At 43.7% G+C, this 25,567-nt stretch overlaps 1 long non-coding RNA gene across 1 annotated transcript; it reads left to right on the plus strand.

The window, feature by feature from the left end:
• Positions 1–18,341: 18,341 nt before the first annotated feature.
• Positions 18,342–24,047, plus strand: LOC140592345 (uncharacterized). Its single transcript, XR_011992743.1, has 2 exons — positions 18,342–19,265; positions 19,344–24,047. It is a non-coding gene; the product is annotated as an uncharacterized lncRNA (long non-coding RNA).
• The last annotated feature ends 1,520 nt before the right edge of the window (positions 24,048–25,567 follow it).

Raw genomic sequence — 25,567 nt, forward strand, 5'->3', positions numbered from 1 at the left:
TCTTTATTATTTTGCATGAAGCTGCCATACCCCTTCCTGCCCACTGCTTAAAAGTGTTATCTAATCTTCCTGAATCAAATTCATCATCCCATCCAACCCATCTCAATAAGCCAAGTTCCTTTCCCACGTCTAGTCGTTTGCAAGTGGTTTGCCAATTTTCTAAGGTAAAATATGTAATGGGGTCTAATTCTAGGTTTTCTTTTTCTATACAGGGCAAAATCTTTTTTTCCCCTATCAGTGTTTGAATGGGGTATTTATTACTGGATAATTCAATATTTTTCCAATGAGTTACATACCCCGGGTTGCACCATTGAATTAGTGGACACACCTGCGCTGCATTATAGTATTCCTTTAAGTTAGGAAGAGACCTTCCCCCTTTTTCTTTAGGTAGGGTTGAGTAACGTATCCTAGGTTTTTTACCCTCCCAAACAAATCTAGAGATAAGTTTATCCCATCTAACAAATTGTGAATTCGGAATGTTAATTGGAAGGGACCGAAACAGAAATAAAAGATGAGGTAGAATATTCATTTTTATCACATTGATCCTATCATACAACCCCATTGGATACGTGGACCATCTGTCAATGTCTTTTCTTATGAGTAGATCTATCCATCCATCCATCCTCCAACCCGCTTATCCTACTGGGTCGCGGGGGGTCCGGAGCCTATCCCGGAAGCAACGGGCACGAGGCAGGGAACAACCCTGGATGGGGGGCCAGCCCATCGCAGGGCACACTCACACACCAGCCACCCACACATGCACACCTAAGGGCAATTTAGCAACGCCAATTAGCCTCAGCATGTCTTTGGACTGTGGGGGGAAACCGGAGTACCCGGAGGAAACCCCACGACGACACGGGGAGAACATGCAAACTCCACGCACATGCGACCCAGGCGGAGACTCGAACCCAGGTCCCAGAGGTGCGAGGCAACAGCGCTAACCACTGCACCACCATGCCGCCCCCTGAGTAGATCTAGTTCTTCATAATTATATTTATATAAATTTATTAAGTTTTTAGGTATTTTTATTCCTAGGTAGGTTAATGTCTTAGCTCCCCATTTTATTTTAAATTCTTTAAGATTTGTGGTTGGGGAGCAATTAAACATAAGAACCTGAGTCTTTTGTAAATTCAGTTTATAACCGGAGTAAGAGCCAAACTGTTCTAGAATTTCCATTAGGTGTGTAAAAGTTTTAGCTGGATTGTCTAGGTAAACTAAAACATCAGCTGCGAAGAGACTTATTACATGTTTTCGTTCTTTTATGTTTATTCCTGTTATTGTGGTATCCTGCCTGATCATCTGTGCCAGAGGTTCTATATATAACGCAAATAACGAAGGACTAAGGCAACAACCTTGTCTTGTTCCTCTCTCCAGTTCAAATCTTTCTGATAAGGATCCATTCACTTTGACATGAGCCGTGGGTGATTTATAAATTGATTTAAAGCAATCAATTAATTTAGCGTTAAAGCCGAATTTCTCCAGACGCTAGGTCTTCATTTTCCCTGTCAAATGCCTTTTCTGCATCAAGGCTTATCAATGCTGAAGGTATATTATTTTTATGTATTCTGTGTATAATATGCAACGTTCTTCTAATATTGTCGTGTTTGTCTACCCACCACAAAGCCAGATTGATCCTCATCTACCAGATCGGGTATAAGTGATTTAATTCTATTTGATATAATGGAGGTATATAGTTTGTAGTCTGTATTTAAAATCGATATCGGTCTATAATTTTGGCAAAATTCTTTCTCTTTTGATGGCTTAGGTATTACTGTAATTATCGCCTCCTGCCAGGAGGGGGGAGTTATGTTATTTGCAAGAATCCAATTGAAAGTAGTATGAAATAGCGGCAGGAAATCGTTTGCAAGCTTTTTATACCATTCTGAAGGGAATCCATCACTTCCCGGAGTTTTATTTGTTTTTAATTTCCCTATTGCTGTTTGGATCTCCTTCTCAGTTATTTGGTTTGTTATACACTTGTTTTGGTCAGTGCCAATTGATGGTAGATCTAAGGTTTCAAGATAAATTTTGATTGCATCTTGACTAGAAGCTGACGTTTGGGTATAAAGTTCTTTATAGTAATCTTTAAAGATGTTTTCTATTTCTCTTGATCTGTATTTCATTTGATTCGTTTTTGGATCCCTCATTTTAGTAATACTGGATTGTACTTGTTGCTTTCTAATACGCCTTGCTAGCAATCTGACTGATTTAGGGCCTGAGTCATAATAATTTTGTTTTAAGTATCTTGCTTTTAGTTCATTTTCTTGTTGGAGTAAGTCATTAATTTTCTTTCTAATTGTAATCATTTGCTTTTGTGTTCTTTGATCCATTTTTCTTTTTTCCCTTTGCTCCAATTGTCTAAGTTCATTTATAAGTGTTTTGTATTCTTTCACCTTTTCTTTCTTAAGACTACTTGTGATCGATATCAATTTCCCTCTTATGACTGCTTTTAATGCATCCCAAACTATAGCTGGGTCCACCTCCCCATTGGCATTTTCCTTTAAATAATTTTGTATTTCCTTCTTAATTTGGGCTACAACATTTTTATTATTCAGTATCCCTATATTCATTCTCCACGTTGTGTCTTTCCGTTCATTGTTCAGTTTTATTTTTAAATAAACTGCACTATGGTCAGATACATCAGACACCCCAATTTGGCAGCTTTGAATTTTGTCTCTATGTTCCTCCTGTATATAAAAATAATCAATCCTTGAGTAGACTTTATAAGTTGCTGAGTAATGACTATAGTCTCTCCGCAGAGGATTCCGTTCCCGCCATATATCTATTAGTCCTGTTTCTTGCATAATGTTTTTAACTAATTTTGTCAGTGATTTTTTGTGTTTCTTTGTACTTGCTGTGTCCAAATCATGATCCATGATGAGATTAAAGTCCCCTCCACATATACACACCCCCTCTGTTTCTACCGCTATAAGATCCAAGAGTGATTTAAAAAATTGTTTATCACTTTCTGGGGGGGGCATATACATTTACCAAAGTGACAACTTCCTGTTCTAGCAATCCCTTTATAATAACATAACGTCCCTCCTTATCTTTTATTTCCTTTCGGCATTCAAATTTTATCGAATTAGACATAAGAATGGCAACCCCTCTTTTACGACTATTGGTATGTGAGCTATAATAAGTATTTTTGAATCCAAATTTCTTTAACTTTTCATGTTCTGCTCGCGAAAGGTGTGTTTCTTGTAGGAAGCTAATTTGAATCTTCTCTTTTTTAATCTTTGTCATAATTTTTGCTCTTTTGACTGGGTAACCAAGACCGTTAACATTTAAAGATATAATCTTTACTCCCTGTCGATTACTCTCCATTTATAGTTATGAGTGTTCGCTCTGCAGTTCTCCTGCAGGTCAACAATAACACATTCCCCTGTCAACGGCTTCACAGAAACAAACTCAAAATACATAACAATAACAAACCTAGGTAACTTCCAGTAGGAGATGTCAACAAACGTTAACTCTCTCCTCAGTCTTTTAGAGGTAAACCTTCCTGAGAGGAAGGGCCTCCGACTAGTTGTGAGTTTTAACATTACACAATTCCCTCCACTCACACTAGCTAACCCATAATATCCCCTTTTGTTCCTCTTGTGCCATCCATCCATCATCTGCCGCTTGTCCGGGGTTCGGGTCGCGTGGGTAGCAGCTTCAGTAGAGGCACCCAGACCTCCCTCTCCCCAGCTAACCCCACCAGCTCCTCGGGGGGGACACCGAGGCGTTCCCAGGCCAGCCGAGAGATATAATCCCTCCTGCGAGTCCTGGGCCTGCCCCGGGGCCTCCTCCCTGTAGGACATGCACGGAAAACCTCTCCGGGTAGCCGCCCAGGAGGCATCCGCACCAGATGTCCAAACCTCCTCAACTGGCTCCTTTCGACGTGAAGAAGCAGCGGTTCTACTCTGAGGCCCTCCCGGATATCCGAACTTCTCACCCTATCCCTAAGGGAGAGCCCAGACACCCTGCGGAGAAACCTCATTTCGGCCGCTTGTATTCGCGATCTCGTTCTTTCGGTCATTACCCATAGCTCATGACCATAGGTGAGGGTAGGGACAAAGATGGACCAATAGATCGAGAGCTTGGCTTTTTGGCTCAGTTCTTTCTTAGCCACGACGGACCGGTTAAGCGCCTGCAGAACTGCAGACGCCGCTCCGATCCGTCTATCCAGCTCCCGATCTCGCCTACCCTCACTCGTGAACAAGACCCCGAGATTCTTAAACTCCTCCACTTGAGGCAGTACGTCTTCCCCAACCCGAAGAGGGCAAACCACCCGTTTCCGGCTGACAACCATGGTCTCGGACTTGGAGGTGCTAATCCTCATCCCTGCCGCTTCGCACTCGGCTGCGAACCGCCCCAGTGCCTGCTGGAGATCCCCAGCAGATGAAGCCAGCAGGACGACATCGTCTGCAAAAAGCAGCGAGGCAATCCTGAGGTCACCAAACTGGACACCCTCGACGCCTTGGCTGCGCCTAGAAATCCTGTCCATAAATATGATAAACAGGACCGATGACAAAGGGCAGCCCTGGCGGAGCCCAACACGCACCTGGAACATGTCCGACTTATTGCCGGCAATGCGGACCAAGCTTCTGCTCCGTTCGTACAGGGACTGGATCGCCCACAACAGTGGACCCCGGACCCCATACTCTCGAAGCACCCCCCACAGAGCACCTCGGGGAACCCGGTCGTAAGCCTTTTCCAAATCCACAAAACACATGTAGACTGGATAGGCAAACTCCCAGGCCCCCTCCAGTACCCTTGCAAGGGTATAAAGCTGGTCCAGCATTCCACGACCAGGACGAAAACCGCATTGTTCCTCCTGAATCTGAGATTCGACTATCGATCTCACCCTCCTCTCCAGTACCCCGGAATAGACTTTCCCAGGGAGGCTGAGAAGTGTGATCCCCCTGTAGTTGGAACACACCCTCCGGTCCCCTTTCTTAAATAAGGGGACCACCACCCCGGTCTGCCAATCCAGCGGCACTGCCCCTGACCTCCACGCACTGTTGAGAAGGCGTGTCAGCCACGACAGCCCCACAACATCTAGAGCCTTCAGGTACTCCGGGCGGATCTCGTCCACCCCCGGGGCCCGGCCACCACGGAGTTGTTTAACCACCCCGGCCACAGTGATGGGCAAGCACCCTCGGGCTCTGTGCCCTCAGATGTCTCAAAGGCAGTATGCGTAGATGTATCTGAGGCAGGGTTGAGGAGGTCCTCAAAGTATTCCTTCCACCTCCGGATGATGTCCCCAGGTGAGGTCAACAGCCCCCCCCCCCCCACTATAAATAGTAGGAACCAGGAGCTGCTTCCCCCTCCTGATACTCCGTATGGTTTGCCAGAACCTTTTTGAGGCCGACCGAAAGTCACTTTCCATGGCCTCACCGAACTCCTCCCACGCCCGGGTATTTGCTTCTGCGACCGCCCGAGCCGCGTTCCGCCTGGCCCGCCGGTACCCGTCAGCTGCCTCCGGAGACCCCCGGGCTAATAATTCCCGGTAAGCCTCCTTCTTCAGCTTCACGGCCCCCCTCACCTCTGGTGTCCACCATCGGGTACGGGGGTTACCGCCACGACAGGCACCGACCACCCTGCAGCCACAGCTCCGTACGGCCGCTTCCACAATGGAGGTCCGGAACAGTGTCCATTCAGACTCGATGTCCCCTACCTCCCCCGGCATGCAGTCGGAATTCTGCCGGAGGCACGAGTTAAAGCTCCAGCGAACAGGAGCCTCTGCCAGACGTTCCCAGCAGACCCTCACTATGCGCTTGGGCCTACCAGGTCTGACCGGCTTCCTCCCCCGCCACCTGAGCCAACTCATCACCAGGTGGTGATCAGTTGACAGCTCTGCCCCTCTCTTTACCCGAGTGTCCAAGACGGAGGGCCGCAGATCAGTTGATACGATTATAAAATCGATCATCGACCTGTAGCCCCGGGCATGTTCGTACCATGTCCACTTATGGACACCCTTATGCTCGAACATGGTGTTCGTTATGGACAAACCATGCATTGCACAGAAGTCCAATAACAGAACACCACTCGGATTCAGATCAGGGAGGCCGTTCCTCCCAATCACCCCCTTCCAGGTCACACTGTCATTGCCCACGTGAGCGTTGAAGTCCCCCAGCAAAACGATGGAATCCCCCCGCGGCACGCCAAATAGCATACCGCTAAGGGAATCCAAGAAGGCCGGGTACTCCGAACTGACATTCGGCGCATAAGCGCAGATGACAGTCAGAGACCTATCCCCGACCCGAAGGCGCAGGGAAACAGCCCTCTCGTTCACCGGGGTAAACTCCGGTGTTAATGCACCGAGCTGTGGGGCCACCAATAGCCCCACCCCAGCCCGGCGTCGCTCACCCGCCGCAACTCCAGAGTAAAAGAGCGTCCAGCCCCTCTCCAGGAGATTGGTTCCAGAACCCAAGCTATGCGTTGAGGTGAGCCCGACTATATCTAGTCGATACCTCTCAACCTCACGCACAAGCTCAGGCTCCTTCCCCACCAGAGAGGTGACATTCCATGTCCCGAAAGCCAGTTTTGTCAGCCGGGGATCGGACAATTTCAGTGGTTTAAAATACGATCCGATATTCAACCCTCTACATCCGGAACTAGCAGGATGAGCCATAGATTGCCGATAGAGTTCTCTTCGGGAACCGCGATCAAAATGGAGCAAGCGATCAGTACAAGTACTGATTGACTTGGCAGCAGATTTTTGTTGATTGTGTTATTTATGTTTCTTGTCGTTTACTGGTCAATACGATAACTTATTGCAACCCCAACTAGTAGGTTTTTATGTAAGTAATTCACTAGCTGCATTATCACCAAACTTATCTTGCTAACGTAAGATGCCTGCAGGCAACTACAAGGTTAACACACCAAGAGTTTAAATCATCGTGATAAATTTATGATAATGACAGTCAGCGCTCTCTTTTCGCATATGCGATGCACAACTCATAAATCAGGAATGCATGGATGAGAGCAGTTAGTCAACTGGTGCAAATCGACAAACTCATTGAAGAAAAAGCCAAACAATTAAGGCACTTGCCATGAATAGCCTAGTGGATAAAGATATGGACTTGTGACTGAAGAAGTTAAATGCAAGATGTTTTCAAAATCACAGTCACTAAATTTATTCTGTTGACCCATGTTTCTTTAAATCAGTTTGAAACTTGTTTAAAAACGGTTGCAACTCAATGCCGTGCGGGTTTTAAAAAATATTGAGAAAGCATCAAAAAAGGTATTAAAAAGTGTTAAATTTAACCTCTGGATTTCTGTATATACCCTGCACTAACTTCCGTGTACTATTAGAGCATTTATGTCATTTATTTAAACTTTATTTTACCAGATAAATTAACTGAAAACCAGTTCTCAGTGCTTTACGTGATATTCGGGGAAAAATAACAGATTACACATCGGAACTGCCTGGGATACAAACATCATGCGTGTAACTAAACTCTTCAGCCAATAAGGGCAAAGGTGTGTTGTCACGGAGGTGGTTCCAGTTTGTGCAGCCGGGTGAGAGGTCGCAATGCATCTAACCGTAATGCATTGCGTCAGGATCAGAATGCGTTGCTTTAAGCCAGCGCTGTAAGCAAGTCGAACGCGCTCAATCACCGGACTGGGGAAACAAACTGAAACATGGACTTAATACAGAGGACTAATGACAACAACCAGAAACAGCTGATCACATGGGGATTCCACACGAGGTAAATGTTTCTGACCGTGGCACACGGAAGGAGCAGATGATTGGGGCAGGACAGGGGTAATGTTGGGATAAGATCTTTATCGTTTTGGAAGCCATTAAGAAAAAAATGCTCTTGTTTTATCCTGTTCATTTTGTGTTTAAATGCTTTATAAAAAAAAAAAACATATTTAGATGTAATTTTGGGGGGCCGGGAACCAATTAATTGGTTTTCCATTATTTCTTATGGGAAAAATTCGATCAGAACTCGAATTTTTTAGGATTCGATCTGGAGTCCGGAACGGATTAAGTTCGAGAACCGGGGTACCACTGTACTTGATTTATACTGATGTAAGCCCTGGAACAGACCACTGTGATAAAGCACTTATGTAGGAACTAGATTAATTAGCCACTGAAATGAGCAAAGCATCTGGAGACTAGCCTCACCTGGCTGAAGTAATCAGCTGCTATTTTCACTTGATGCTTCCTCTGTTTGTAGTGTCCACTATGGAGAAAAGATTAACCTCTGCACTTTAGTTGGCCAGTTCTTGTTAATAATTTATTAAATGTTAATAATTTAGTATCATAAGCCACAAGTGATGATTGTGTCTCCACAAATGAATAATGTAAAAAGTGCTGCTTTACAAGTAAACCTGAATGCTTTCCATCCTGCTTCAGTCATTTTTCGATATATGGTGAGATGGTCCCCACAAAGATCTGAGAATGTAATCAAAAAGTTAAAAATGCCAAAAGTGTCACATTTTGTTTGGTTGCTTAAGGTTAAAGTTAGGGCTTTGTACAGGTTAAGGTCATCATGTTGGAATTAGGGTTTTCCCCATAGGAATGAATGGAGAGTCCCCACAAAGATATAATTGTAAACCTGTGTCTGTGTGTATACATGCATACATACACACATACTCGCCTAAAGGATTATTAGGAACACCTGTTCAATTTCTCATTAATGCAATTATCTAATCAACCAATCACATGGCAGTTGCTTCAATGCATTTAGGGGTGTGGTCCTGGTCAAGACAATCTCCTGAACTCCAAACTGAATGTCAGAATGGGAAAGAAAGGTGATTTAAGCAATTTTGAGCGTGGCATTGTTGTTGGTGCCAGACGGGCCGGTCTGAGTATTTCACAATCTGCTCAGTTACTGGGATTTTCACGCACAACCATTTCTAGGGTTTACAAAGAATGGTGTGCAAAGGGAAAAACATCCAGTATGTGGCAGTTCTGTGGGCGAAAATGCCTTGTTGCAGGGCTTGTCCTTTGAAAAATGCAGGCGCACACAAATTTGTGCACCTAAAAAGTGCTAGGTGCACAATTTTACCTTTTTTGTGCGCCTAAAATGTGGTTGGACTTTGGTGCAATGGGTCAAAATGTACTTGTATTTGTACATATTTCTGTTTTTTGTAGTCCTAGTGTTAGTTGAGAATTTTGTCCTAGTTTTAATGCTTTAACATATTTTGTAGAAACCCATTTAAAGTGAATCGCTTTTTATTGGTGAATAAAATTTGCAATCGGTCTTTGTCAGTCACGTGTCTGCACTGTCTGACACGCCCCCATTTGCCATTTTGAAGGTATTCGCGGACGCAAACACTAGGAAGAATGGAGAAGAAAAAGCAGAATGAGAAAATTCCTTACAGAGAAAAACTTACAAATGACGGCAGGGATCGGTATTTGGCTAAATTGTCAACAATCAACAATATACAATCACCTAAAGGATTATTAGGAACACCTGTTCAATTTCGCATTAATGCAATTATCTAATCAACCAATCACATGGCAGTTGCTTCAATGCATTTAGGGGTGTGGTCCTGGTCAAGACAATCTCCTGAACTCCAAACTGAATGTCAGAATGGGAAAGAAAGGTGAAGCAATTTTGAGCGTGGCATGGTTGTTGGTGCCAGACGGGCCGGTCTGAGTATTTCACAATCTGCTCAGTTACTGGGATTTGCACGCACAACCATTTCTAGGGTTTACAAAGAATGGTGTGCAAAGGGAAAAACATCCAGTATGCGGCAGTCCTGTGGGCGAAAATGCCTTGTTGATGCTAGAGGTCAGAGGAGAATGGGCCGACTGAATCAAGCTGATAGAAGAGCAACTTTGACTGAAATAACCACTCGTTACAACCGAGGTATGCAGCAAAGCATTTGTGAAGCCACAACACGCACAACCTTGAGGCGGATGGGCTACAACAGCAGAAGACCCCACCGGGTACCACTCATCTCCACTACAAATAGGAAAAAGAGGCTACAATTTGCACGAGCTCACCAAAATTGGACAGTTGAAGACTGGAAAAATGTTGCCTGGTCTGATGAGTCTCGATTTCTGTTGAGACATAAGAACATAAGAACTATACAAACGAGAGGAGGCCATTCGGCCCATCGAGCTCGCTTGGGGAGAACTTAACTAATAGCTCAGAGTTGTTAAAATCTTATCTAGCTCTGATTTAAAGGAACCCAAGGATTCAGCTTGCACTACGTTATCAGGAAGACTATTCCATACTCTGACTACACGCTGTGTAAAGAAGTGCTTCCTTAAATCCAGTTTGAAATGTTCTCCCGCTACTTTCCACCTATGGCCACGAGTTCTTTTATTTGAACTAATGCTGAAGTAACTATTCGGTTGAACAGCACCCAAACCTGTTAGAATCTTATAGACCTGGATCATGTCCCCCCTCAGTCTCCTTTGCTTGAGGCTGAACAGATTTAGCTCAAATAACCTTTCCTCGTATGACATTCCTCTAAGACCAGGAATCATTCTTGAGGCCCTACGCTGCACCTTTTCTAAGGCCGCTATGTCCTTTTTAAGATATGGTGACCAAACCTGTACACAATATTCTAGGTGAGGTCTCACCAAGGAATTGTATAATCTTAGCATTACCTCCCTTGACTTAAACTCCACACACCTGGAGATATACCCCAACATCCTATTGGCCTTTTTTATTGCTTCCCCGCACTGGCGAGAATGAGACATGGAAGCATCAACATACACACCAAGGTCTTTCTCATAATCAGCTACCTTTAATTCAGTAGGTCCCATAAAATACCTGTACTTTATATTTCTGCTCCCTACATGGAGTACCTTACATTTGTCTACATTCAAATGGTAGAGTCAGAATTTGGCGTAAACAGAATGAGAACATGGATCCATCATGCCTTGTTACCACTGTGCAGGCTGGTGGTGGTGGTGTAATGGTGTGGGGGATGTTTTCTTGGCACACTTTAGGCCCCTTAGTGCCAATTGGGCATCGTTTAAATGCCACGGCCTACCTGAGCATTGTTTCTGACCATGTCCATCCCTTTATGACCACCATGTACCCATCTTCTGATGGCTACTTCCAGCAGGATAATGCACCATGTCACAAAGCTCGAATCATTTCAAATTGGTTTCTTGAACATGACAATGAGTTCACTGTACTAAAATGGCCCCCACAGTCACCAGATCTCAACCCAATAGAGCATCTTTGGGATGTGGTGGAACGGGAGCTTCGTGCCCTGGATGTGCATCCCACAAATCTCCATCAACTACAAGATGCTATCCTATTAATATGGGCCAACATTTCTAAAGAATGCTTTCAGCACCTTGTTGAATCAATGCCACGTAGAATTAAGGCAGTTCTGAAGGCGAAAGGGGGTCAAACACTGTATTAGTATGGTGTTCCTAATAATCCTTTAGGTGAGTGTACATACATATGTATCATGTATATCTGAGTGTGTGTGCAGGCATGATAGCTTTATGCAAGTCCAGTGGAATTGTTTTGGAGTAGTACTGTTACAGGCACTTAACTTATTTAAGTTTGTATTAAATTGATATGAAATAATATATAGTTCCAAATTTTTAGTAGCAAATGCATTTCAATTAGAAACCTTTTTTGCTTTGTTTTATAAGGACATTCCTAAGACATTTATCTTAGGACTTAAGAATATTGAATGTACTGAACCAATTTTATTTGAAAAACTGTACAGATAATTTGATTTCTTTTATTTGTATTTAAATATTTATAAATGCCTTTGACTGTGTTAACTCTTCCAAAGAATGGTGTGTTGCAATATGAACAGAATGCCTCACGCATGTGCAACATTTACTGTGAAACATAAACCTGTAGAATGATCTTCCTTTGTATACGGAACATAGTTCCTAATGTAAGGAATATCTTATCTGGGTTTTGTGCGTTTTATTTTTTTTGGCCACCTCCTTTGGAATGCATAATTTGGAGCATATTTTGACATTAAGATGTTTGCTTTTACTTTTTAGATAATTCCTTATATAACCTCTAGATAACATTTACAGTGCATTAATGCTTGTATGACTCTGGCTTGCAAATGTTTTACAAGTCCAGAAATTTCCCTCTTTATGAAAATGTTTAATGCCCATTTATTATTTTATTATGTAAGTAATACCTTAATGTCAAAAAAATGGGCAAGCCTAAGGATCTAAGAAACTTTGACTAGGGTCACGTTGTGACAGCTGGACTAATGGGTCTTTTCTGCTTAATTCAGTAGATAGAAATAACTAAGAATAAAGAACGCAGTGCCATTATAAATTAGGCAAGTGAACAGTCACTTAAAAACTGATGCATCGGAAGCAGGAAAAATGGGCATGCGTAAGGATCTGAGCCACTTTAACAAGGACCAAGTTGTCAGTACCTACCAAAACTGGTCCAAGGAAAGCCAACCCAAGGCACCAAAGGCTCATTTATGTGCATGGGAAGTGAAGGCTAGCCCATGTAGTGTGATCCCACAGGAGCTACTGTAGCACAAATTGCTTTAAAAATTCATGCTGGCTCTGATAGAAAGGTGTCAGAACACACAGTGCATTGCAGCTTGCTGTGTATTAGGCTGCATAGCCACAGACTGGTGAAGGTGTCCATACTGACCCCTGTCCACCACTGAAAGTATTTACAATGGGTACATGAGTATCACGACTGGACCAGGCAGCAATGAAAGAAGGTGGCCTGGTCTGATGAGTCATATTTTCTGTTACATCATGTAGACAGCATCATCATTTTCCTGGGGAAGAGATGGCACCAGGATGCACTATGGGAAGAAGGAAAACTGGTAAAGGCAGTGTAATGCTCTGGACAGTGTTCTGCTGGGAAATCTTGGGTCCTGGAATTCATGTAGTTGTTATTTTGACACATACCCCCTACCTAAACCAGACTATGTTCACCCCTTCAGCGTAACAGTATTCCCTGTAGCAGTGGCCTCTTTCAATAGAATAGTGCACCCTGCCACACTGTAAATATTTTACAGAATTGGTTTGAGGAACATGGGGAAAAAAAAGTTAAATATGTTGACTTGGCCTCCAAATTCCTCAGATCTCAATCTGATGGAGCATCTGTGGGATGTGCTGGAGAAATAAGTCCAATCCATGGTGGCCCTGTCTTACAAATTACAGGACTTGAAGGATCTGCTGCTAACCACATGAGGAGGACCCACACAATATTAGGCAGGTGGTCTCAATGTTATGACTGATTGGTGTATATGCGGAGACTTCTCTAGGGTAAGGCGCTCAAACAGGGGGGCGTGGCTGACATACTTTTTGTTGACTGGGGAGAGGTCCTCCTAAATTTTTGTGATCCCACACGGAGATTTTGTGTGTTCATCGGTTACACTGGTCAGCAAACTTTTACAAAAGTCATGTTATTGAAATAAAATTAGTCATTTCTTTAGTCATAAATTTTTATGTACTCCACGAATATAACAGTCAAAATGCAACATTGGCTCTAGTTTTTTTGTAATCTGCAATAATTATTGTTTACATCACGAAATGCATGCCAATACTAATATGCCTATGGTTAATACCTGTAAAAAATCAAGTCATAGACTACTTAGATTTCCTTGCCTGTCTCTTGTACAGCTATTCGGGAGCATCTCTGGGGAGTGTCCAGCAGTAGTCAGCCAGCATGGTAGTGGGCCATTTTCCCTGGTATCTTTGTTCCATTGTTGGAGTCTTGAACCTAGCAATTCTGCCTTGTTCTTGGATAAGTCCAAATCACGAAACAGGTCATTTAGTTCCTCCTGTGTTATTCTGTGTGGGGTTGTAACTAGGGATGAGACATGATTTTCGAATACTCGAATATTCGATATACGTTCGAATATCGAATAGTTATTTCGAATACCGTTATCTCACTTAAGGGACTCCGAAAAAAAACACGGAACAGAAATGAGGACGTTTCCTCACCAATACGTCATGTAACGCATTAATTCAGCCTGAGGGTGTCGCTAACAGTAAAGCTCCCTACAGGCACGGGAGACTAGGTCTACTAGCCCATAGGCTACTCCAGAAGAAGAAAGCTGAATTTTACCGTGCGGCGTGAATAATGCAGAGACCTAAGGCTAGTAAAATTCCGTATGGGACTCGTTTACGTTAAATGGCAATGAGGTTCAGTGCAAACTGTGTCATATGAAACTGGCGTACCACAGATCAACCACTACCATGCACAGTCATCTGAGAGCGAAGCACCCCGAAGGAGTGACTTCAGGCCAACAGTCAGTTGCCAGTTTCATGGTGAGGCCATCTAAGTTGGATGCCAGGCGTTCCGAACAGATAACTACGCTCCTCACTAAGATGATAGCAAATGATATGCTGCCTGTTAGCTTCGTGGAAGGAGACGGATTTCGAGAGTTTCTCAACTTTCTTGCCTGAATACACAGTTCCCTGTCGAAAAACAATCAATAGCAGATTGGAAAAACTTTATGATGAAAATGCAAGAAACCTACGCAGTAATTTAGCGAGTGCTGATAAAGTGTCGCTGACCACAGATTCTTGGACGGCACTAACGTCTGAATCCTATGTAACAATCACTTGCCATTACATACATGACTGGGAGATGCAGAGCGCTGTTCTGCAGACCAAAGCCATGCCGGAGCGGCATACAGCTGAAAATCTGGCAAAGGTCCTGTCTAATGCTAGGGATCACTGGGGTCTCACTGGAAAAGTCACTGCGTGCGTGCATGACAAGGCCAGTAACATGGTTCTAGCTAATACCGACGATGGACTTGGATGGGACTCGCAGCCTTGTTTCGCACACACCCTTCAACTGGCTACGAATGAGGGTTTCAAACTGCAAAATATAAACAACGTAGTAAAAGCTGCCAATCATCTAGTGTCTCATTTCCATCACAGCACGGTTGCAACAGAGGCATTGAAGCAAAAGCAACAACTCCAAAACTTGCCTCCGCATTAGTTAGTGCAAAGCTGCCGGACAAGATGGAATTCCATACATGACATGTTCAAGCGCTTGTTAGAACAGAGATGGGCTGTGTGTGCTGTCTTGTCAGACAGGACTGTCACTAAACTATCAGATGCGCGTACCATAGAACTGGCCGATGATAGTTGGGGTGTGATGGAGGAACTTTTACCCGTGCTATACTCACTCAAATGTGCCACCACTGCCTTATGTGGAGAATCTAATGTGTCGCTCTCTATGATTTACCCAGTGGTTGCAAACTTACTGTCTAAACATCTCAAAGAAACCCCAGATGAGTCTTCCAAAGTCACGAATTTCAAAAAAACTGCGTCTGCCTCATTGAAAGAGCGACTTGCACCTGCAGATGGTAGTAGCGCACGTAGGCTTGCGTACATTGCCTCATTTTTGGATCCGAGGCACAAGCATCTAAGGTTTGCAACAGATGAGGTTAGAAGCACTGTGCAGGCTGAGGTGAGAGCCCTCCTGTCTAGCTCTGATACTGCTGAAGAGACAGGAGACGCAGCAGAATCAGATGATGGACCCACCGAACCACCTATCAAAAATCCACGAAATGATGGCCTGTCTGCAGCAGCAATCGCGGTCCTGTTCGGCGAGGATTACAGAGAAGAGAGGGGAACATGCACAACTGAACTGACTCAGTACTGTCAGGATATATGCCCACCGCTCCACACTGACCCCATGACGTGGTGGAAAGCCAACCAACAGAAATACCCCCGCCTGGCAAAGTTAGCGAGTGCTTACTTAGTGTGCCTGCGACGTCCGTGTGATCGGAGCGAGTGTTCTCCGCAGCTGGATTAATTGTCAATAGACTGCGCACCCGTCTCCACCCTGAACATGTGGTTAATTTTTTTGAACAAAAATATGGCATAGGTCTATTAGGCTATGAGTGCTTGTTTAAACGTGTTATATATTGTTGCCGACAGTTCAGGCCGTTTCATCGGATTTAGCCTTATTGGCTAGGCAGTTCTAAATGTGGTTAGTGATGCATTTTTAAAATTGAGATAATCTAAAATATAGTTTAATGGGTGAGTTGCTCTTGTTCATTTACTGCACTGTGATTTGTAACAGTTTGTGTCGTGTGATTAAACAGTAAAAAATACCTTTTTCACCCTCTCTGTCGTCGTGTGTTTGTGCGCATGCGCACATGTGTGCGGGCGGGGGGGGGGGGGTCGATTTTCAAAAATTTTTCGAAGTTCTCCTCAATTTTCGAATAGTGTTTTTGCCAAAAAGTCACATCCCTAGTTGTAACTGGTCTCAATGCAGACGGAATGTTGGGGCAGACTATTCTCAACTTCTTTTGCTTCGTTATCCTGCTGGAAAGAGAAGGAACCAAGCAGAAGTAACAGTCATTTGTGTGGTTGCTTGGCTCTCTCCACACCATGGAGACTGCAAACGGCATTGATGGTCTTTTGCCATTCAACCACTATGAAAGCTGTGTTGTACACGTAGCATGGCATATATGCGGGGCCCAAGGCTTGTCTTGGTCGCCAATCTTGCATCCAAAGTAAAGATGATATGCCTTTTTCACTTGAAAAGTGATACTTTTCTGAGTTAGCAAATGTCACTTCCTCACAAATACAGTCCAACTTCGTAACAACGTACCTCGGAGGACATTAAGAATTTGTACGTTATAACCATAGTACGTTGTAACCAAGTCCCTCAAAATGAATGATAGAACACAAAATGTATATAAAAAACTTTTATAAAACACCCCTCAAGTTGACACTATGACATACAGCTTGTGTAGTTTGAAGAATATAGTTCCTATTCTGAATAGGAACTATATTCTTCAAACTAGGTTAATATCAGTTACTCAGACAGCCGACATAACGCAAAATCCACTGCCGGCTTATCGTTCAAATCGCCTTACTGGAACCTAATGTCAAACCGAAATTATGCACCTGTATGATTCAATTGGCTGAAATAAATTTCAATACCATGACACCATGCAAAACCATGAAAAAACGGGGGCTGCATGCAAGGAGTCCGGCCGGCGTGGAATGCTTCGTGAGGATAGGTTCATACAGTTAGGCGTTGCTAAGCGATGTAGATGGCCGGCAACGATTCTGAATTGTGCGCGCGCTTGGAAGATGAGGCTGTACGTTGTAACGAAGGTCAGTTTGCCTATTTTCTCTGAAAATCATACGTTATATCGAAGTTTACGCTGTAAAGGTGTAAAAAAAAAGTTAGTTGGCAGTATGGGCAGAGCTTAAAGCTCTCTCCCATCTGTGACGTCATAAGTGGGAGGTGGGCGTATCCTTTGTTCTGATTGGTCGGGGGGAGGGGGGTTTTGGCCAAATGGTATACATGCTTATGCCACGTGTTGCCGATAGGGGGTCGTATGGTTTGGTGGTTGTTAAACTTTAATACAATAAAAATACATTACATGTATTTTATTAATGTGTTATTTTTAATTGTGTTTTTAAGGAATAATAAAACATATAGCAGGATGAACGTAAGCTAGGGCAAAACTTTAGTGATACATTTAAAAGAAAGAAAAGCAGGCGGAATTTAAACAAGTAGAGACATGTCCGAAACACTGACAAGATAAAACACCGTGTTTTAAGCACAAACGACACAAGGCCCAAACTTTTAACTTTTAAACAAGCACAAAAGAGCAAATGCGAAACAAGCACAAACATTTTAAACCATTACATTTAACCAACGTGTTTAAAGAAGAACAAGAAAAACTTTTAGCGATATTTACCAGTGTTAGGTTGAAGAAAACATTTAACCAGCAAACATTTCAGCCCCGCAACGGAGCGAAGCCGGCATGCAGCCAGCCAGTTTGAAACTTGCGGGTCAATTGAAGAAAGGTTGCGGGCAGCACGCGTGACGCAGGCGCCCTGACGCAGACACACATTCAAAATGGCGACCTAGATGCATTTACTAGTATTGTGTTAGTTTTATTTAAACAAGATGCCCGATTTTATTTAAATACATTTAATAGCTGTAGGAACTGGTGAACGGTATTTAGCAACATACCATGTTAGAATATGGCAATGGGTATATTATTTTTAAGGGCTAAAACATCAAACGTGTCTGTCAAGCATAACACGGGAGTTCGCTCCTGCGGAGGAAACATGGGGGTAGAATCAAACTGTCTTTGAGATAGACTGATCATCCGTTCACAAGCCATTAAGCATGGGTAGAATTATCCGCTCCCAGGCTATTAGACATATGGTGTAGTCATAAAAAATCGCAGATGTTTACACGAATCCATGCATCAAACAAAGAATAATGGTTCGTAAGACAACCATTTCAAAATGGTAACAACAAATGGAGCGAACGCTATTTCAAATAAGCCCCTTAAACGTGACGTTTTTTAAAGTAATGAAGCACTTTTCGGCCAATGTGAAAAATAAAGTAAAGTGCCCTAAGCATTTCGACAACAAAAATCAAGGAATAACGGCATTACCCCAGAAGCGGTGGTGGCTAAAAGATGGCCTGCCGCTAGTTTTAAACTAGAAATTATTCTCTTTAACATGAATGTGCTGTTTTAATGCAATGTTTAATACAATGTATGTGAACAGCCTAGGCGCTAAGTTTTAGGGAATGAATCTATGTGTTTTTAACATAAATTTAGAAGCATGGGTGTGGTATGGCCTCAGCACATATCGCTAGGTGGGGCTGTCTACTTTTTTTTTTTGTTTTTTTGTTAAAGGGTTCACACCAGGGGCAATGAAACAGCGGGGGGGGCACGCACCTGTTGAAGCCTAGGTCGGAATAGACCGGTCATCCGTTCACAAGCCATTAAACATGGGGGGTAGAATCATCCGTTCCCAGGCAATTATCCATTTGTCGTGATGTCATAAAACGTCGCTAATGTTTTTCCCGAAACGGCACATCAAACAAAGAATATTGATTGGTAAACCAGATGACAAGTATACCCCCACCAAGCTGGAGGCCTATTAAGGGGGCGAGTGCTAGGTTCACATTAACACTCACGTCAAGGAGCGAAAGAAGCGGACACTTCATTTTTCTGAGCTGCGACATATCAACGTTGGAAAATGGAACTCTCGAGGTAAGCTACATTTTCATTTAAAAGTATTTTACAATTGCTGGTATAGATTTTTTCTGCTGTGAAAACATATTATTGTTATTTTGATCAAGAATTTTCCATGCTGTAAAGATCCTGGCAACACTGTGATACAGAGGATTGGAATAGCGATAAGTTTTCGAACATAGCTATGGATTTTACTGATTAAATGTGACAAAAGACTGAAAGTGTTTTTGCTCACAGTTGCAGCGACACTGAACGACGTGAACTGCTATGCATGCCAATGGTTATTTTCAGAGATAATCGTGAAGGGCCCGGACCCCGGCAAGTTAGCCATAAACGGAAAAGAGCGGATAGTTTTAACGGTACGTTGGCCTATATCGCTTACCCCGTATCATTGTTTTTTCGGTATGAAATGCTTAACAGTGACTGTTCTTTAATAGACACGGCTGGCGATGAATTGCTGGTCGCTGCGGCCGAAAAAATTGAAGCGGAGCTAGCAGCGGAAAGCGTGCAGAACCAGCCGACTGGACAACTGGAATTTGAGCGACCTGGGGCTTCACAAAGTGCACCATCGGACCAAGGAGGATCTGCGTGTGGTGTTCCAGCATCCTCGCACCGTGCCTTACCGGAGCCACCGCTGTGGTCGCAAGATACCTCACCCTTAACACCTCGGCAATTACCTGTTGTAAATTCCCCAGCCGGAGCAGATTCCCGAAAGGAGCGTTTGAAGGCGCTCAAACTAGCATTCTTCCTTTTTCAGGATCAGATGTGTGATTTTTTGGTGGATCTGTCTGACCAGATCTAAAGAATAAGCAGGGGACATGTCTGAAAAACGGTGGATGTATAGTTTTGATGGGGCTGGGGGGTCTAGAAGGATGCATGTAAATGACGACGACGACGGAGAAGCAACGATTAACCCTGATCTTCAACTGATGATTTATGAACTGAATCACGGACCCCAGGGTGAGGTTAACCCCCTTTTGCTTGCCATGATAAATGAATTAAACTCACCAAATGACCATGTGCCTATGGGTATGGAAATGGGGGACGGGGACGCGACCGAGCCTGGTGTTAGGTGCGACAACGGACTGGACACAGATATTGAAATGCATGATGTAGATGAAGGTGTGGCCATGCACTCTCAACTGCATCAGATGCTAACAGAGTTGAATGGCGAGAACCCGGGTGAATTTAACTCCATCTTACAAAACTTATTAAATGATTTAAATGATGATGGGACAGAGGAGGTGGATCCAGAAAATATGGATGTTGATAATGGGTTGCAACAAGGTGGGGGTGTAGCTAATGGTGATGCAAATGTTAATGTGATACGCAGGCCGCAGTTTAACAACACTGAAATAAGGCAGCGTTTTCATTTTGATGGAATCCAGCATGATGACATCGTAGACGTTTACAGGTCTGTTATAAAGACATTCCAAAATTTGGTGGACAGAGTGAACAATTTAGCGGGGGATGGGGATATAATACAGTTGGAACTGCAAGGGGCGTCAGTAACCAATAACACAGCTATACATGTTCGAGGCGAGATCGATCTAAATGATCTGCTATCGATGATAGACAACCTTTCACAGAGCAACGCCGAGGTTTTCAGCGATGATACGCTGGAATTGGTCGTACAAATTATTCATAATCGAAATGGTGGGGCAGCCGAACGACAGAAATTAACAAAGCTTTTAAAGTCTGACATTCTGCAAAAGAAGCTCAGATGGCTTATCGTTTCTGAAAACTCTGGCAATAATCTATGCTTTGCTTACTGCGTAGCCCGCCTGTTAAACCCCGACATGCCACATCAGGTTGCTGAGATCGAAGCTAAGCGTTTGCAGGAAGCAGTAGGTCTAACTGAGGCAGACATGGTGTCATTCTCAAACATAGCAGCGTTTGAGCAAATGCTTAGGGTCAAAATTGTTGTGTGGTACCGCTGTGACAAGTCTGACATTTTTAAGAAATTTCAGACAAACCCCAAGCCTTGTGATAAAACAATCTTTCTGTATCTTCAAGATCAACATTTTTTTGGCATAAAAAGCTTAACTGTGATTTTTGGGGTGTCATACGTCTGTGATTATTGTTATACCGCGTACAGCTATAAAACACAACACAAATGCAAGTATCACTGTAATGTATGTCTGAGTCCCGAGTGCCATAAGCACACCACAACGCACATCCATTGTGAGGACTGTGGCTCTTTCTGTCGATCGCGGTATTGCTATGAGCAGCACAAAATCTCAAAGCAACAGCCAGACGGCAGTTTTTATATTTTGTGTGATTCGGTCAAGTATTGTGACAAGTGTTGCCGACGGTACGTCGTCACTAAAAAAAAAAACCCAAAGGCTCATAAATGTACACCTAATACAAGGTGTGTTTTTTGTAAAGAGGACTTGACGCATGGGTGTGAACATCAGTGTTTTATCAAGCCAGTAGCACCTGAGAACCTCTCAGAGCGCTATGTGTTTTATGATTTTGAATGCAGACAAGATGTGGGGGTTCACATTGCAAATTACATCTGTTGCATTGACTATGCAGGCAATTGCTGGTCCGCTAAAGGGGACGGGTGTTGTGGCATTTTTTAAGAAGTACCGCAACTGTAAATACAAGGGGTATACATTCATAGCGCATAACTCTAAAGGCTATGACAGTTACCTGCTTATGAAATATTTAGTTGAAAATGGCGTCACCCCACACATTATCACACAGGGCAGCAAACTGCTATGTGTGACAGACGAGGACTTTAACCAAAGATACATTGACTCACAACTTTGCTTTCTGCCCATGAAGCTGAGCGCATTTCCTGCAGCTCTGGGTTTTGAGAGTGAAAAGAAAGGCTATTTCCCTCATTTTTGGAACACTGTAGAAAATCAAAATTACATCGGCCCCTACCCGCCACCTGAGGCATACGGTGTGCAAACCATGATGGAAAAGGAAAAGAGAGAGTTTATGGCTTGGTACGACACTGTTGTTGGGGGTGTGTTTGATTTTAGGAAAGAAATGGCAGAGTACTGTAAAAATGATGTTGTCATCTTAAGAGAGGGCTGTCTCAGATTCAGGGGTGAGATCATCAACAGTTGTAATCTAGACCCTTTTCAATGTGTGACCATAGCCTCAGTGTGCATGAAACAGTTTTGCATGAGCTTCCTGCCTGAAAATACGGTCGCGCTAACCACTCCGGACAATTATATCAAGCGCCAAAAAGCATATTCCACACCATCTATTCAATGGCTGGAATACATAGCCCATCGCGAACAAATAGAGATTCAGCACGTGCTGTGTAGAGGGGAGGTGAAAATGGGTCCCTACTACCTCGATAGCTATGCCGAAACCGGTGGGGTTCGTACGGCGTACGAATTTGCTGGTTGTTTTTTTCACGGGTGTCCAGAATGCTTTGATTCACACGAAGTGAATTCTGTAACAAAACTGCGTTTTGGGGACATGCATCAACAGTTTCAGGACAAAATCTTTGCCCTTAAAAACACATACAACCTCAATGTATATGTTATTTGGGAGCACCAGTGGAATAAATTGAAGGCTGAAAAGGCTGATGTGCAGGTATTCTTGAGGGAATTTGACTTTCCAGAACGCATCGATCCTCGGGACGCTCTGTTTGGTGGCAGAACTAACGCCTTGCAACTGCACTATAAAGCACAGAGTGATGAACGCATAGATTACTACGACTTTACTAGCCTTTACCCCTCAGTCAACAAGTTTAAGGAGTACCCTGTAGGCCACCCTGTAATCATTTACAGTGATTTTGACAGCATTGAAAACTATTTTGGGGTTATTAAAGCCAAAGTTTACCCACCAAGAGGCCTTTACCTACCGGTTCTGCCTTACAGGTGCGGTGGTAAACTAATGTTCACACTTTGCAGGACATGCTGTGAAACCGAGACGCGGGGGGTCTGTAATCATACAGATGAGCAGAGAGCTCTGCTCGGCACGTGGTGCAGTGTCGAAATCAACAAAGCTGTTGAAAAGGGCTACAAAATCGTAAAGATTTATGAGGTCTGGCATTTCCCCGACCGGACAAACACACTTTTTGCTGGCTATATTAATAATCATTTAAAGGGAAAACAGGAGGCTTCCGGATATCCCTCTTGGGCAACGACTGCTGAGGATAAAGAGAGATACATTCAGACTTCCTTTGAGAAGGAGGGTATCCGTTTGAACCCCGAGAACATCGGGGTTAACAAAGTGAAACGCCAAATTTCCAAATTGTTTCTAAACAGTCTTTGGGGAAAGTTTGGTCAGAGAATAAATCAGGCGAGCACAACGCTCATCAAAGATCCCGATGAGTTTCTCACCTTCCTTTTTTCAAAGCTGGTCAATGTGTCTCACTTTTCCTTCCTGAATGACAATGTGGCCATGGTCCAATGGCGCCACATAAAGGTGTCCCCTAGCATGCCGCGGCACGTCAATGTTTTTATTGCCGCTTTCACTACAGCTTATGCCAGGCTTGAGCTGTACAATCTCATGGACTGCTTGGGACGGTGCACGCTGTACCATGATACAGACTCTGTCATTTTTGTCAGCAAGCCGGGTGACTGGGCGCCCCCTCTGGGCGATTTTCTCGGTGAACTAACAAGCGAGCTGGACCCAGATGATCACATTGTGGAATTTATCTCAGGGGGACCCAAAACTTATGGGTACAGAACGGCAAAGGGCAAAACGAGCATGAAAGTGAAGGGGATCACATTGCATAACACCAATTCAAAAGTTGTCAATATTGCATCTCTGACAGGATTGGTTCAGGTCTATGTGAGTAACCCACGTGACACCCCTAGAGAGATCAGGACATCCACGCAGCAGATTGTGCGGGATAAAAGGGGTTTCCATTTAAAAAATAAGACAGTCAGCAAGTGTTTCAAGGTCGTGTACACTAAGCGGCAGCTTCAGTCTGACTACACGACCTTACCTTATGGCTACTAGTGAAGGGTTCGACAATAGACTTCAGCATCCGTTCCCTTGTATTATATCGGCACCGAGTAACTCTGGCAAGTCATATTTCATTAAAAGACTGTTGGAAAATGTGGATTGTACATTATCCAGAGTTCCTGAAAATGTTGTATGGTGCTATTCTTGCTGGCAACCGCTGTATGATGAATTGCTGTGCAAAATAAAGAACATTAAATTTGTGGAAGGAATTCCGGAGTCTCTGTGTGACGATGAACTTTTGCCTCCAAATAAAATCAACCTAATCATAACTGACGGAAAAAGCCTGCGACAATAACGAAGTCGAAAAAGTTTTCACCAAGTACACGCATCACAGAAATCTGAGTGTTATTTATCTGGTGCAGAATCTCTTCTTCCAAGGTAAGAAAAGTCGGACCATCAATCTGAATGCCAATTACATCGTATTATTTAAAAACCCCAGAGATAAATTACAGACGAGCGTACTTGCACGTCAGATGTACCCGCGGCATTCAAAGTTTTTTCTAGAAGCTTTCGAAGACGCCACAAAAGCCCCTTATGGGTACCTGCTCGTGGATTTAAAAGCCGTGACACCCGAGGACTACAGACTCAGATCTGGTTTACTTCGACCGGAGATGCCTGTTGCTTACGTTCTCAAGAAAAAATATTAACGATGTCGGCTCGTATAAAAAGAAACTGGAGTGCCCTGAAAGCTTTATTTGACAGTAACGCCAGACAGAGAAAGAAAATTTTAAAGATGGCATCGCCGGGTTTGCTGAACACTCTTTGTGAAATAGCTTTGAACGTACTGTGCGGTAACATCCCGCTAACCAAATCACAGACTGCAAGACTTAAAAAGCAAAAAAACGGTATTAAACTACTTGCGAGCAAACGGGCATCGTTAAAAAGAAAGAAGAAGGCTATTAACCAGACCGGTGGGGGGTTCATTCTCCCACTTTTAAGCATCGCCATACCGTTTCTCACCAGTCTTTTTCATCGGGGTTAAGTAAAATGGATTACGCTAGGAAAATGTATCTGGTCCCGAAGTCACAACTTGAAAAACTGCATGATGCCACAGCGCCTAAAGATACGATAAGGCAGACTGCTGAAAGCGAGCTGGACATTGCAATACGCAACATTTTATCAAGAACGGATGTTGCTGATCACGAAAAGGTCCGCTTGTATACAGAGGTGATACAGAGATATTTGAATCTGGCCAGGCAAGGTGATAATGAGCCGTTATCTTTGACACTTCCCACTGAAGAGACGGCACGCGCCACTGAAGAGACAGCACGCGCCACTGTTGATGCTGGGGATACAGTCATAGATGATGTGAAAAATGCAGCCCCGCGTAACAAGAAAAAGGTTGAATATATGATGGGTAAAATGCTTGAAAACTCTGCCGTCACCGCGTGGAAACCGCGCGGGGAGTTTGTTTTTAATGGAAAGACTATTGCGGGGTCGCACATGCTCGATTTGCTTAAAAACATTACCAACCCTCGTAATGTTGGCGATGCGAGAAGACCTGTGGGATGGGGCGAGTTTCTACAAGGACTGGCAAGGCTCAACATGCCTTGCTCCCTCATCCCTAACCAAGATGTCTGCCGTCTCATAGAAGCGATCAAGAATCCCACTGATGTGTCGCGTGACAGTACCCCCAAAAGTTTTTGTCATTCTCCACGGATCCGTAGCACCCCGCGGAAATTCTTAAAACCAGACTGGCTTATGTTTTAAAAATGTTTTT

This window comes from Paramormyrops kingsleyae, chromosome 8 (genome assembly GCF_048594095.1).
Source record: "Paramormyrops kingsleyae isolate MSU_618 chromosome 8, PKINGS_0.4, whole genome shotgun sequence".
NCBI lineage: Eukaryota > Metazoa > Chordata > Actinopteri > Osteoglossiformes > Mormyridae > Paramormyrops > Paramormyrops kingsleyae.